At 39.1% G+C, this 14,471-nt stretch overlaps 1 protein-coding gene across 1 annotated transcript in view; it reads left to right on the top strand.

Annotated features, from left to right (window-relative positions):
* The first annotated feature begins 3,691 nt into the window (after positions 1-3,691).
* Positions 3,692-14,471, top strand: part of LOC109854986 — a 43,918-nt gene continuing 33,138 nt past the window's right edge. Inside the window, exon 1 of the mRNA XM_020428696.1 lies at positions 3,692-4,107. The gene's annotated coding sequence lies outside the window, so the exon portion shown is untranslated. The remainder of the gene's footprint in view (positions 4,108-14,471) is intronic.

Raw genomic sequence — 14,471 nt, 5'->3', positions numbered from 1 at the left:
CTTACTCTTGAAAAAGCTGACTTTTATCGGAGAAATATCTATTTTTTCTTGTGTATATCTCGCGAATCAATATTTACGTAGAATACAAATTATCTTTGTTCAAATAACTTTTTTCATAAATTGACTTGAAACACATTAACAACAATTCACAATCAGATTTGTGCAAATCATTAAAAAATATTATTCTCGCGTATCACTGACGCAAGAGTTTGTCAATAGAATGTGTTGACTTATTTCAAATGAAAAGATGAGCGTCGCTTTATCTGCGAATATATTTATCAGCAAATATATCGGACTTTAGATACATATATACATCGAATCATACATCGCAGAGAGTCGTAATACAGATTGCGAAACCGGAAAGCCAAGTACTAACGCCTGTCGCCTGCCTGTAACTATTAAATTTCATTACACTTTGTAGGACCATTAATCGCCGGGAACTCCTTTATCGAACGCTTCGCGCACGAGTGAGTTGCTGCGTGTTCGGAAATCGCCAAGAAATCCCAACTCAACTTCCATCACCAGCGAATAGAACGTACAACCGCACACCAGTTCATGTCTGGCTGTTTGCCTGTGCGCAATGAGAGCAATATTGTCACGAGGTTTTCCCCGAGAAAAACTTTTTAATCTCTCGAGCGAGCAGAGATGAGCAGATGCTTTGCGCGCGGTGACGACACGCCACGTTAAAGCACCGCGACAGACACAATAGACACTATCTTCACATTTCCGTAGAATTTTCCCCGAGATTTCGGCGGTCGTCATTTGTTCGTTTTAAGCGAAGAGAGATAGTTGCAAGAGGCCAAAACACCATTCAAAATGTCACGTTGTTTGAAATGTCAAATAAGCACGCATTTTCGTGGTTTTACGACAGCTCGTATCGTCTCGTTGTCGAAAATCGCGTTGATATAAACGCGATCGGAACGGAAGTGACAAGTTACGAGGTGCAATCACACCGCGGAAAAGGACATGAATGTGACCTTTCGACGTCGCACTCGAAAAGACACGGATGGAAAGTCACGATACGAAAGTCTAAGCAAAGTCTTAGACGTGTCAGAAAAAAAAGAAAAAAAATAATGCAAGAATATCATCTTCTTTCTTTTCTTTTTTCCTCTCTTTCTCTTACTTTCACCGCTCTTCCTATCTTTCTCTTTCGGCGTTTTGCTGTAAGCGGGCGATGTTCGCGCGCTTTTCAAGGTTGAAACGATAGGGAACTTTTTTAATCTTCGGAGCGCGAACGAGCAGATGCTTTCACGACGACGGTTTCCCGACTTGACACACTGTGTTAAGAGCCGCCGTCGCATGTCGAGGGACGGATAAGAGAAATGCTCGTCTCTCTTTCTTCTACAGAACCCAAAGTCGGTTCTCTCGCCGCACTGCCGCTCGTTCTCGCCCTTCAAGACTCCGACGGTCCGTGGATGTCGGAGAATGACGTGTCGGTAGAGATTTCGTTCCGGATGCCGGAAAGCGCTGCAGAGAGAACGTTGAATAACTGGGGGAGACCGCGCGCATTACGCTCGCCAAGTATATAGCTCGCAAGATCGTAACTAGGGGTAGGTTATTCCGGAAAGAACCTATGTCGAGCATGAAAATATCATTTTTAATGCCCCGTCGGAGCCGCGTTTACAACCTCGACGTTTATTTATTTTCTCTCTTTTTAGCAAACTTGGCTACGTATTTGGTTGTCTGTATCTTAGACTACGATTCCGACCAATGATTCCGTTACATCTTAAATTACTGAATTAATACGTTCTATCTAAATTTTGATTTTGTTTTTTACTTAATTCGTATTTAATTAATCTGTACACATAAAACATGTTCTCAAAACGCAAATAAAAATTTGATCATTCAGGAAATTATACATATATTTGTATGAAATATAGAAACACGTTTTCGGTAAATTAAATGAAACGCTTGGATGACATTTATTAAGCGGCAGATACTCGATATTGCATTACTCAACCTTAAGTGGGCGATAGAGCAAGACCGCTTGTGGTAGTAACGAGAGAAATAATGTTAGCGACGCGATGGCGGTTGTTGCGCAGGGGATCACTTTACACAGTTACTTCTCGTGGCGACCTTCCCATGCGAGATCGCGACCGCCGACGCATAGTAATTCGAGATCATGCGCGGCGACGAGCGTTGGCGTCATGGTTTTATCGCGTTAACGCGTCCTTTCGTTGGCCTTGCCGTGCGATAACGTGTTATATACGACCCCCGGAGCGCGCTCGGTCTCGAGAAAAGCCTGGTCTAAAACAGACGACGGGATCAAGAATGACAGGCCGGTTGTAACGATTTCGTTCCGGATGTTAACGGACGTTTCACTTTCTCGCGAGTCTACCTGCATCCCGTATGAGCAAAATGATTCGTCACGGTGCAGTCACTTTAATGTTCCTCTCTTCCGCCACCCTCGTCAGAACCCCTTTCGATACTCTTTCTCATCGTATGCTTTTTCCTTTGTTTTCTCTCTTCCTCCTATTCTCTCTCTGCTTTTCCTGACGTCATCCTAAAGTTCCAGAGGGATACTAACGGGCCTATCCAACCGCATTACAGAGAACGGTCAGCCTGTTACCGTGGTAACGCGATACAGAAACTAAATTTCGTATGTATTCGCGACTAAGTGCGCTTCTAACTGAAATTTCACGGCCTAAGCAAACGTTACACCGACACGTATATAAACGAGATTTCATATTAATGCCATACTGTCCGCGGTTCGACCGTTGCGCGGAACATAATCTGTGAAAATCATTTGTGTTACTGTTTCAAGTGTTTAAATATCTATTTATAAATACTTTTAGAAACAAATTTTATTAAACAAATAAGTGGTACTTGAAGCACAAAATTGAAGAAATTAAAGAAATTAAATTCCTGCCTGTTTTTTGTTTAGAAATAAATAATAGAGTACATTGTTGATGCATGACTCGAGCGCAGAGATAAATTATCGCACATCTGCAAGGTGCGTGATCAATCTTCCCGTTCGACGATCAGCGGACATAAACATTTATTTTCGCGAAGTTGCTTCAAATATGTACTTTTCATTAAATCACGAAATTACAATCAGAAAATCGGATGTTCATTACATGATTTATTTCGAAAAGCCTGCTGTTGCTATAGATATATAGATAATTCCGCGTAAAAGAACATCGCGAGAAACGTATGTACTGAAAATCATGTAAATTCCACTATTGCCAAACACACGTGCGACAGCAGAAACTCACTCGTGTTCAGGGTTAAACGAGTTATCGGAATACGTCGCGACATCCGCGCATCTTCTTTTACGCGGAGTAAAAGCGGCGCATCACGAACCATTTCTGCATTTCCTAGCGCGAGAATGTCTCATAGCCTGCAAGTTGATCCACGGATTCGCAGGAGAGCCTGCGAACTGCATAGCGACAGGCATCCTCGACACCTAAGAGCCCGTGAATGTCTTGCGCGGATATATACTTATCCGATGCGTGTACACACTTTTTGCACACATACACACGTCTCCATATTTACATTAGATATCAAATCTCGGGTTTCGTATACCGATATCAAAACCCTTCTCGAGAATATCTGATCTCGCGCGCACACGTGAGAACGCATTCGATGGATTTTGCGTATCTCTTTGATAACGCCCGTCTAACGGGAGTGCCAATAAGCTCGACAATGAGGTAAAATCGCGATACGCGACATAGGTTTTTTCCGATCTCCAATACGTACGTGTGCTACGATGCATCGTTTGAACCGTCGCAGTCTTTAACTGTCGTTTGATATTGCGAAGCAAATGTGATACGCAAAGTTTATGCGTCGCATATACGAACTTGTGTCGATTTCTGTGTAACGGCTCCTGGCAATCTCCGCTAATGAAATTGCGTCTGAAAATGGCGCCGTTAGCTACTCGAGTATCGCGAGGCCAATTAGACGAACTGGATGTTAAAACTTACCTAAATAGGTGAATCATTATATGGGTGTGCGCACAGTTAAGTGAGGACTTCTAATTTTCAGGTGGTTCGCTCGTTCTGATCCAAGAGCGATGACGGTTTTTTTTTTACAACATTATGAAGGAAAAAAATGAGACGTGCTGCGCGAAGCTGCGAAACTTTCTGCAGCCGGCTGCTCATCTTCGGGGTAAGTGGTACTTTAAAAATTAACCGAGAATATTATATAGTTTTTATACAACCACGGCATCTTGGTCGTATTACGTTTTACGCTTTACGAACCGGCAAGCGAAGAGCTTTCCCCCATCTTGCATTTACGCCACGTACATTTGACTTCCTGAGGAAAAATAATAACATGTATCTAAGCAGGATTTATACACTAATTACATTCTAATGCTCAACAAACTAATGTTAATTTCAGTTTTTAACAATTTTATGATTTGTGTACGTGTAATTAAATTTTTATAATTTAATTATATTTGTTTAATACTGATTGTAGTATTTTAAACATTATAAATGATTACAATCAAATCAAAAACTATTCCGAATAGAAACTGTTATAAATCTCTGTCTAGATGCAAAAAGAGAGAGTACTATAACTGTGTAAATTACATTAAGAAATGAAAAGGGGAGTACATGTGTACGTGGCGGACACACGATATAAAAAATGTCATTATGTATTGACACAGGCAAACAAGTTTTATGCTCGTTTTTTCTGTTTTTTAGCACTGCCTACTATTTACCTCACGTTACTTGAGTTTTGCAAAAACAAAATACGTATCCTTTAATCAGGACGCACGTCACAATGTTTTTGAGATAATGAGTTACGCGTACAGCATCCGCTAGCGGGTGTTTTTATGCAAATTTGATGTACCGCAAAAATTACATGTTATTTATATCTATTTAAATTTTTTACACTCGCGCGGTCTGTAAACATTGTCTGCATCTTTTGCGGACTTAACCTGTGTTTTTATGAAATTGCATAGGATGTAACATTTCAACGAGACTTTCAAACAGACTATTTTATATTAATGCTGACAAAAGCTTAAAGAGAGAGAAAGAGAGAGAGAGAGAGAGAGAGAGAGAGAGAGAGAAGGCAAAGGGTTTGTTTTTTCTTTATATATTTTCCTCGGTGACAGACGGTTAATTTGTTTCAAACTATTGGAGATGAACTCAATAGAAATGTGCGATCCGAAGAACGGCAAAATTTATTTATTTTGCTGCACGCTGCAAAGGCTAAGAACGGCCGACTTGTGTGAAAATTGTAATGAAATATTTATTATATTTCCAGAAGATAATACTCTCTTCGTTGCGAAAAATGCTTGCATGGCTGAACTTCCGATGAATTTGTAGGCGCGCAAGCTGCGGCCAAATTGCATTGCAACGCTTAATTAGAGCAAAATAATTTTGTGAATCGTAACCCTGCACGTAATATGCATACAATAGTAATAATAATCTTTGCAAGTAAATCCATAATCATAATAATTCTCATAGAAAATAATTTCTATAGAACTTCTGACTCGTACGTGACTGAAAAATGCTAAAATATCTCATTTTAAATCGTTATTAAGAGCACGTAGCTCCTATTAATTATCGATAAATGAAACATTCCGAGTATTGTTCGATTTAAAGTTTGTTGATAAAGATTCATTAATTATACAGTTACTATTGTTTTATACTAATTCCGAATTAATGACATAAGTTGCCACAATAACCATTAAAGCTTTCTGAAACTTATTAAACTAGAAGGTGAATTAGTTTTTCTTTTAATTTCTCGTCACTCTTTGTTAAAAATTAATAATTTTTTTACACGAGTAAATAAATAAATGAAATGTATATTTATATTTGCGAGCTGCATGTAAAATTTATTATTTGTATGAAAATTCTTGAAAAAAATATAAAAATGTGACAATTTCTAAATCAACTTTGATTAAAACAACGAGTAAAGGTTACATTGTAACCTTATTGTATAAATATATTGTGCATATATTCGTGCAGTATTTCATCACGAATAAGAGCTTGTGAATTCGAGGATGTGCATTCATCCTTTCAATGGCCTAGATATCTATCTGCAGAGACAGGACACCGAGCTCCCGAGACTACGACATCCGGCACATTACGAACTTCCGCGAGTCAACTTCCACTAGGTCGGAACAACGGCACATAATTCCTCGGCAGCGAGTAATTACTTCGGCGGGAAATTTCCGTCTCTAACGATGAATTGATGATACCCGCACAATCTAATTAGCATTACTTCTTTCCCTTGGGTTTTCGCAGTAGACTTAACGCGTTAGCTTCCGAGCAAGAAAGGAATATGCATTGCGAAAAGACAGATGAGACCTTAAAACATTATTACAATCTCAAAATCAAATCGACGCAACGCGAGTAAAGGGAAAAGATAAATAAATGTAGACATTTAAAAAGAAAAAAACAATAGAAAAAGTTATAGGTGAATATTTTTTTCTCGCTTCTATATTTACTTGAATAATTGAGTATTTTAGTGTATACAAGTTTTAAAAACTTTGATATATAAAATATCGTTTATTGAAACGCATCTCTTAATAGTGTATTTGTACTTTCTGTTATGCTTTTCAAGCCGTCGACCATTGTCACTCGATCTTTTAATTAAACAGCTATTAATCGATGTTCGTGCGGACAATGCTACTGAGATCTTCACATGACAGTATCTAATTCGGTGGCCATTAATCTATCTGGCGCACAGAGAGAACAAAGCAAACTTTGGTCTGTGATTGCGCTCCGTTTAGTGTGCTCGCTCACCTTAACGTAGGCTGCGCAAACTCGGTGTTTAGAGTGCGAGAGCTAATTTGGCATTGACCAGTTACGCTTTGGTGCCGGCAAACTTACCAATGTTTATGTTGCCGTTGGTTCCGGACTGCTTACTGACAATACTGTATACCGTCCGGAAGTAGCAACATTAATTGTCCCTGAAATACTTTGTGTGTCTGTAAATTCCGTAACTTCACCTGACCTGCTTCTCTTGTATACAAGGGACGAGAAAGCCAACGCGCGCTGACATGTCTGCTTAAAAATCGTGTTTAAAATAGTAATAATAGTATAAAATAGTAATAGCAATAAAAGTACATTTTTGACTTTATTGATGTGTATTTTAAGTAGGATATAAACAATTATTTTAAAAGTAAATTTATTTTTATTACTTAATTATTTAATATGAAAATGGATATATCGTTTTTCTTTTTAAATGCTTGCGTCTTCTCTTTAAACAATATGTAATATTCACTTTCTTTTGGCAACTACAAAAAAAAATGTAAATTTAATGAAAAACTCTAAAAAGCACACATATCTCATAAAATGTAATAACTTGTAATTAAATTATTAAAGTAATGCGCAGCACCTCTTGAATCACAACCGTTTAATGTAGAAATATATGTTCGTGTTTTACACACAGAGTGAGATTATCATCAATTTGCGCATCTTCTAATGGAAAGAGAAATATAGTTATGTGATTCGAAATACGTGCCTCTAAATCTCGAATTTTGTACTAAATCGTGCGTCATTAATTATGAAAAGGTAATAATGAGTGGTCTAATAATTTCAATCATCAGGCAATATTACACAACAGTTAACATCCACAAGTTTCGTATATATATTATTCTGTTATTAATTACATTCCATCAATCAAATATATATGTCATTAATTAATGGATTTGAAACACATGTCTTCACTCCCAAATGTGAAATCCGCGAGAATAAAAATTGATCAAAGATGATTAATGGATGTACCGACAATCAAGACATGCCTATCTGCAATTAGTAAATAGCTTGCACATTAGTCTCATACGACTAAAGTCACGTGACAGGAAGGAGTGGAAAAACGTTTTTCTACTTTTCCCTGTCACGTGTCTTTATTTGTATACACCACCAGATCGTCTGTACTCAATTTACGCAAGGTCATCTTTTTTTTTAAACACACATTTATTTTATCAGACAATATAAAAAAGCTGTTGCACGCACGGTGCTACTTAAAATCGAGGTTTGCTCTTCTCTTATCTCGTAAGAGTACGTTGCTTTGTGACATGTCACATAATCATCTCCATCTTTGACACGGAGAAACCTTTTACACGGCACTCTCTTTTCCTCGTTACAACGATCTACATGTTAACTCGTTCGCGCGCTCTTTGTTTCGTTGAGTTATCTCGCTATTTTGTTCTTACGTTGTAAAAACTAAAATACAGCAGAGAGACGACGAAGGAAGAGATGTAATAGATAGAGAAAATACGCGCGCGCTACATGTCATTTCAGAGAGGAGGTGAAAGAGGATGTGCACGACTTTTGATGTTTTACAAGCAACTTGCTAATTCAGTAGTACGCTACCCATTTTTATAACGCGTTGTCGCCGATTCCCGCGCTTTTCACCTCCTGCCTCCCGAGGCGCGTGTAGTAATTAAACGGCGTACAGTCGACAAAGGAGCTCGGGAAAAGGGCTGGGGACCGTGATCCGTGCGACGGGCAAACCTACAAAGAGACCAGAAGCCGTTTGTCGGATCGTCCCGTTGTCCTTCGGCAATGGAGTCAGCCGACCTCAGAAGCAAGCACAAAAGAATGCGTTCGCGACCGTCCGGTTAACTTATCTTGTCTGTGTCGTTTCAACCCCGCCCGGTCTCACATGCCCATGACGATCAACCCGACCGAGTTTGATATGGAACCGGGACTGCCGCCGTGTGCGCACGCTACGTGTCATTCCCGTTCGCCCTATTGTTCCCGTCGATCGACAACGGCCGAATCCGTCCGTATCGCTACGGATCTGTCCCCTGACGCTGTTTTAACAGCCTTGTTCGAACACTACGCGCGGTTTCCCAGCCGCATCTGTCGGAGATCGATCTGTATGTGAATTTCGAGAAACAGTTGTGCACGGCTGATTTTTTTTGTCGAAATCCGATGTAGATCTGTTTTTCCAGGCGTTATCTGAACTTCGACATTTATGCTATCGACTGCAAAATCATATACGCGATCTACAGCTAAAACTAAAAATAACATTTATTGTTAAAGGCAATATTTTTTTTCTACCAAAAAAAAGTGAAACACACAAAGACCAGACAATCACGTTTACTATTAAATTCAAAGTAAAACTACAAATGACTTGAGATGTGAACTGCTATAACCTTCACTTTTCTCATAAATGCGATGTTCGAGTCTCTAATGGGAACCATAAACTCAACCACTCAGACGTCTAGTACGGTTTTGAATGGATATTACCTTGAGCAAACGATCTTCGTTCTCTTTTATCCTTCGAAAATTATCTTGTTATCTCTCTCAATGTCTCACGTTTGTCGAAATCAACTTCAAGATACATGTTCAGACAAATAAATCGATTTCCTTTAATAATTTCTATTTCCTAGCTTTCGTCATCGAGCAAGAAACAAGATCGAGCTGTATATATCTTGAAGGATTTACTTTCTGCTCTACTAAACTTCTTTCCTTAAAGTATAAAGTTTAGGACAAGGATTAACTTGAACGTAATTTTTAAAATGACTTTCGTCCTGATCTTTATGACGAGCTTAAAACACAAACTTGGAAGATGCTTTTGATTCGTCTCTGTATGTTTCCAATTTAAACTTACAACATCCTCTTCCAATTGAGATTCAAATGATGTTAGAAGAAGCTGCAGGTTAGTTAAAAGTTGTATGTCATATTGTAATTAACTTGCGATGAGTATTTAGAGCATTTGTCATTACATTCAAAGTACTTGATAAAACACTCGATATGTTTTAATAACATAAATAAGAGAGGTGCACAATTAAATATTTTTGTGTAATATCTAGATGCACTTAAAAAACTGCATTTTTCAAAATTAAAAAACACTCGTTTGCCTTGTAAAAACAATACGTAGTAAAATTTGCCAATTAATTAAAGTGCATAAGCATCGGTGAATTTTCCGACGACGACTTTTTAACAAAGTTTTAACAAGATCATAAATGTGTATTAGGTAAATAGCAGAACGGAGTTTATACGTCAGTTTTCAGTCCGGAATAAGTGGCATATTCTGTTTATCGTATCTCGGCTCTATTGTCTTTCGCGCCAAATCGGCAGGCTAAATCTGCACTGTCTACTCGGCGAGTTTCTCGCTGATATTGTTTGTCCTCGCATTATTTTCCGCGCACCGTCCCCGGGAGACAAAAAAGTTTATTATCGCGGCTAACTCCAGCAAATTCGTTCATTTGGCAGAGATAGGGAGCGCGGCCGCGCAGGTCCACTTCCTAACTTTGCGCGTTAAGGACGCCGATAGCGATGCGATGGTCGCTTGGCTTTGACGCGGTAATTCTTTGGCGAACGATATGACGCTCGCAGAAGAATAAACGAGATAAAAAACTTACGCAGAATTTCTCGATCAGAGGTTTTTCTAAAAGAACAATGCGAGAGCACGTTCCAAGAGAACGTACGCGCCTTTGTGTTACTATTGTTATCTCTGTTACTCGAAATGACATTATTGCTCCGCATTCACGTGTGAATATGTATCTTCAGATTATCAAAATTAAATGAGACTAAAATCTATAATGCGAATATGTAAGTTTTAATATTTCTGCTTTTTTCAAGTAACATAAAAGTGTCGTGTTAAATAAATCAATATAACGAAGTGACTGTGAAGTGGCACACTTCTATGGCACACATAAAGTTCAGTAGTTATATAATAATGTGGTAATCGTGATCATTCCACATGGATGACATTTAGGAGTTAAGAAGTTATGCATCTATGGCCGTAGAAACAATGACTTACTTCCGAGTTTCCGGGTCTCTGTGTCGAATTCATAAATCGATATCATCTATAGTTAAGTGGCGAAATTCTCACGAGAATGTTGGAAAATATCGATTGTGAGTTATTCAACAATAGGTTTAACGAGTAATAAGTCCTTTGATTTTTTATATTTTTATTATTATTATTTTTTTTTTTTTTTTAACGTAGAACGAATCACTCCGTTGCTTTCGTATAAGTGTAATCAATGTTGCTGTAATTTTTTTTATTCTTATTGTTGGATGTAACAGCTGTGTTAAACGTGACAGCAGTCCATTACCAAAAATGTAACTTCGCCGCTCGTAAATATAATATTTGCAATAACCACCTCGCGTGGTGCGCGCGCGTCACATATATCGACGAACCAAAAGTCGCAACAATTTCTCTCTAATTTTGGCGACAAACAACGTTGCAATAACAAACGGCAGTACGTGCGAATGCAGTTTGCGTTCTTATATATTGCATACGTGCTTTGCCAATCGAAAATACGGCGCGATGCCGATAAGCTGGCGAATAATGCGAAATAATCGCGATAAAGTTAACGGTCTCCGTGTCTAATTCATTGCCGCGCCGGCTGAATTTCTCGCTGAAACTTGGCTAATTCGATTAATACACCGACCGTGGAGACCAAGAATGTGAAACAATTTACAGACGCGACTTTCCCGGATGTTCGAAATAAATTTTTCCATTTAATAATGTGTGCGCTCTAATTGCAAAGTGTATATAGCATTTCGTATTGCTGGCAGACTTGGACTAGCAATGGCCAGTGCAAGCCTGCAGAAGGTATTTGCACGAAAAATAATGCTCCGCATTTATTGCAGCAATACGGACGCGGCAAATACCTTTTAACGTGTAAATGTATGACACAGCTTTAATTATGATTATTACCGTGACGGCAAGTTTAAATGTAAAGCACGCGATTCTGCACATTCAAATATCAATTTGTTCACTATCATTTCTATATATTCCCGAAAATAAATATTGCTTTTCTACATTAGTAATCATGATATTGTACGATAAAGTTTATCACTGCTGAAAATTATACAAATATATAAATTTTTAATAGAAATTTTTGATGTCACCCGAATGCGAAAACATATCTGCGGCAGAAAATGTATCTGCTAATTTACAAACGTGCTCGGAGGCGTGCCGACTTGCTAATTAATTAAATTCTCTTTCTCTTTCCCTCTTTTTCTTCTCGTTAAAACAAAATATATATATAAAGAATAAAATAGTATTACATACTGTGTGAATATATATTGTACTGCTGGCTATGAATTGAATAGGTACACAAAAGAAAATGACGATCGAATATGCGCTCTGTCGTCATCGACATTTGCTAATTACGTAGATGCGGCATTGATTGAGAGGCGGCATTAATTATTCTAATTTTACTCTCGCCAGATAGAACCTAATAGCAGATGCAGAAGAATGCTCGCGCATCGTACAAAAGAAGAATTGTCGCCCACCTGAGAATTTTTGGAATAAATTCAGTCTGTTATCGGATCATTAGGTTGTGTTCTTACAGCTGCTTTCGCAAACAAAAAAAATGAGATAATAATAATAAAACTATCATTTCACACATCAATGTATCGAATGTATTATTTACACACAAAACAAATTTGTCTTTATCTCTTTCTCTGATATGTAATTTCTTATATTCTGTGCACGTCTTCATTTGCGCCGAGAAAAAAGTATATATCTACGTTCTCGTTTTTTCGACTTTTTTGTATATGCGTTTAATTTTTTGGAGAAAAAATCCAATTGACCTGAGGCAAAGTGCTGAAAAAACTTCACCACCCCGAGAAGGGTCGCGCGTCCGTATTTCGCAAGGACAGTATAAACATTTGCTTTTTCCCGAGCGCGTGTTCATCACTCTCTCTATCGCAAAAATCTATATACATGCTAAAGTTTTATTCGTCAAAAAACTTTGTGTCGTGTTATTAATACTTTGAAAACACGAGCACGCATCTCGCGCGTGTTCGAATCGATATCCGCCGATACGGCGCTTACAGAACCGTGCCGAGGAAACAAATGACGTATCATTTCTCGTTGGTGTGCCGCGTTGCGAATAGAGGTAGTCTGCGAATGTATTCGAAGAGACGATCGGAATTGTTTTCTTAGCACAGGTCAGGGTCCTCTCGGTACGAAGCGATTCCATCGAATCCTTTTTGGATTTTTCTCTCTTTCCGAGCTAACGGGGAAAGCCGAGAAAGCGAACCAATAAGGAAAATGCCTGGTCGATACTGCCGCTCTGCTACGTGTACCATATAAGTGTCTGTCCCAGGGGTAAGAGACGGTCAGGGTACATCAGATAAGAAAACCCGGTTCTGGAATAGAGCGCTATTATGCTTCCTATGAGTGGGCAACCTTGGAAAAACTCGCGGGGTTATATACACACACATACATTATATAACGAGTATATATACAGCAAGATAAGAAAAATATCAGGCTGCACATAAGTTATAATTATACAGCAATGTTATTACTAAAGGAAGACTGCGGCGAGCTCTCTTCGGACGTGTCTGTCTCGAATTGCTCGCTCAACATACTTCTAAATCTGGTGGAGACTTATCTCTCGACAGAGAGATAAGACAGTAGCGCGTCCGCCGAAGCAAATGTTTATCGTTACCTTCAATTCATGGAAGTGACTTTTTACAAGGTCTTAATTAACTAGGACGTTCGTCCCGGTTTTTCTTTCCCTTCGGTAATGACAACTGGTACAGTCCGCACATATCTCGGGAGGAAAAAAGCGCCTTTGCCGAACGACAGTTCCAACACGGCAGTGCTTCGGGAAAGCTACGGTACTGTAGAAAAGACAGAGGCATGTAAGAAGAACTCGGCAATGAACACTTTCTCGTACTCAAAGCTCTCTACGTGAAATATTTGACGTACGCTTCTCTCTCCTTCTCCTTCCTACCCCGGCAAAACGTTTTCCCGGCGTTTTAATTAACAAAGAGTTGATAGCCTTGATCCTCATCTACGTTCCTGCCCGTCTTTTCGCGGCATTCTACCGTCAGGCATTTCGCAGTAATTGGAGTAATCCGCTTCCGAATTCTAAGCACGAGCCACGCGGGAAGAAAGAAGGCAGAAGACAGGGAAGAAGAGAAATAAATAAATGTCGAGTTAAATGATGCCGGAGAAGCGAGGTGGTAGCCGCCGAGTGTAGCAATTATACGGTGTACCGAAATGAACAGAGAAGCACGAAGAAGAAGTGCATTTGGTCAAAACAGTTTTCTCCGCCTGACCTCCGCTAAATCAGATTTGAAGATAACGTCGAGCGAGATAAGTAAGCAGTCACGAGACCGAGTATTTATTGCTATCTATGGCGCTCGGGAGGACACGCTCTGTGTTTTAATGAACAAACGTTTAATCAGCAGTTCCGCAAACAACCGGGCCCTTTATCAGCCGGTCAATCCCTCGGCCCTTTGGTCAACTACCTGCCGTCACTTCGCCTAATCGATTTCCCGATGTCTCGCAATTGCGCGTTTACTTACTCGCGCTTGAAAACGCGCGCAACGGATACGAACGAGATGTTTGACAGTCAATTTAACGTGACGCATTGGCAAATTGTTAAAACACAGTTAAACGTGTCTGATTACCAATAAAATAGTAACTACAGCGTTACGAATAGCGTTTGTAAGCCGTAACAATTGGAACAAAAGTTAATAGACCTGACTATTTTCATCAAACGTATAACGCAATCAAACACATTACCGCGTGCAATTCCGTGATGTTTAATCAACTACACGTGTAAACGTTGGTTCTATTTTAATTAGCAAAGT

The sequence above is a fragment of the Pseudomyrmex gracilis genome, unplaced genomic scaffold, assembly GCF_002006095.1.
Source record: "Pseudomyrmex gracilis isolate BER0280 unplaced genomic scaffold, ASM200609v1 scaffold_77, whole genome shotgun sequence".
In the NCBI taxonomy this organism is placed as follows: Eukaryota; Metazoa; Arthropoda; class Insecta; order Hymenoptera; family Formicidae; genus Pseudomyrmex; species Pseudomyrmex gracilis.
This window is presented reverse-complemented; position numbering and strand designations above follow the sequence as displayed.